This window comes from Diceros bicornis, chromosome 15 (assembly GCF_020826845.1).
Source record: "Diceros bicornis minor isolate mBicDic1 chromosome 15, mDicBic1.mat.cur, whole genome shotgun sequence".
NCBI lineage: Eukaryota > Metazoa > Chordata > Mammalia > Perissodactyla > Rhinocerotidae > Diceros > Diceros bicornis.
In genome coordinates this window covers 54,712,834-54,714,276 of record NC_080754.1, presented here as the reverse complement: position 1 = coordinate 54,714,276, position 1,443 = coordinate 54,712,834, and the positions used below count along the sequence as shown (strand labels likewise).

Below are 1,443 nucleotides of genomic sequence, written 5' to 3'. Positions count from 1 at the left end.
AATAATCTAAAATGTGTTTATTCACTCATGCCATTTGGCTATTTACTATTTTTGGCTATTTTGAATGAAGCTTCTATGAAAATTCTTATACACGTATTTTAATGGAAATATATTTCCATTTCTCTTGGGTAAATAACTAGGGGTAGAATTGCTGAATCATTGGGAGGAATATTAAATTTTAAGAATCTGCCAGGCTTCTGGTTCTAGCCATGATGGAGTAATAAGCTATAGACTTGCCTTATCTCCACAAATAATTAGAAACCTTGTTAATATACATTAAAGAACTGGTTTTAAATATTGAAAAACTACAGAAGGGTTTCAGCTCAGAGGCCAAGGTACAGTTTTCTTCAGTCATCCCACATCTGGGTTCATCCACACCAACTGTCTCCAACACGTCACCCAAGTTCCACCCAAGGAGCTCCGAGTCACATACCTGAGGGGCAATGGTGGGGAACTCAGTGCCATGTCTTCTCTGGCCCACAAGACCAGCTGCCTGGGTCTGTATCCAAAACATGTTGACGATGACGTTGCCAAGGCAACTGACAATGTCAGTGAAACTGACCATTCAGAACAGACAGGCCCAGATTGAGATGGTACCTGCTCCCTCTGCCATGATCATCAAAGCCCTCAAGGAACCACCCAGAGACAGAAAGAAGCCAAAAAAATTAAGCGCAGTGGAAATATCAGTTTTGACAAGATTGTCAATATTGCCGGAAAGATGCATTGTTGATTTTTAGCCAGAGAACTCTCTGGAACCATTGAAGAGATCCCGGGGACTGCCCACTCTGTGGACTATGGTGTTGATGGCCACCATCCTCATGACGTCAGAGATGACATCAACAGTGGTGCAGCGGAATGTCCAGCTAGTGAAGAATCTCAAAGAAAAATATTCAAATATTTTAATAAAGGATCATTTGACAGCCAAACAAACAAACGCAAACTACAGACAGCATGGGACTATGATCTCTGTGGAGATAAACAAACGAGGAAAGCCACGTGATTCCTCTGCCTGACGATGGCACATGCTGAATTACAGTTCAAGAATAAAGATCTCTAGCAGAGCATAGTGGTGTCCCTGAGATGAGGATTCAGCAAGCAGAGTTAAAGGAGACTGAGGCACCCAGAGACCAGAGTCTGAGTTCTGGAGAGGAAAGAGCCACTCAGAAAACGATCTTCAGAAATCTGCATACAAGGACCTCTCAGTCTTTGCTAAATACCAATTTGTGTATCTGTAGGAGAAACTCCTTAAGGTACTATCATATGCTATTGGAACTATCATATGCTATTGGAACTATCATATATTTAACATATTTAAAATTAATATTTACTATGAATCTCATAAAAGAATAGGCTGTGGAATCTTCATATAACCTAAATATTTACCCATCAATCATCATATAAGTTCAAAGAAGGTGAGTCACATTAACATTAGTGTCTAATACT

At 40.1% G+C, this 1,443-nt stretch overlaps 1 pseudogene; it reads left to right on the top strand.

Moving 5' to 3' along the window:
• Positions 1–212: 212 nt before the first annotated feature.
• Positions 213–1,000, top strand: LOC131414613 (large ribosomal subunit protein uL11-like; annotated as a pseudogene).
• Positions 1,001–1,443: the final 443 nt, after the last annotated feature.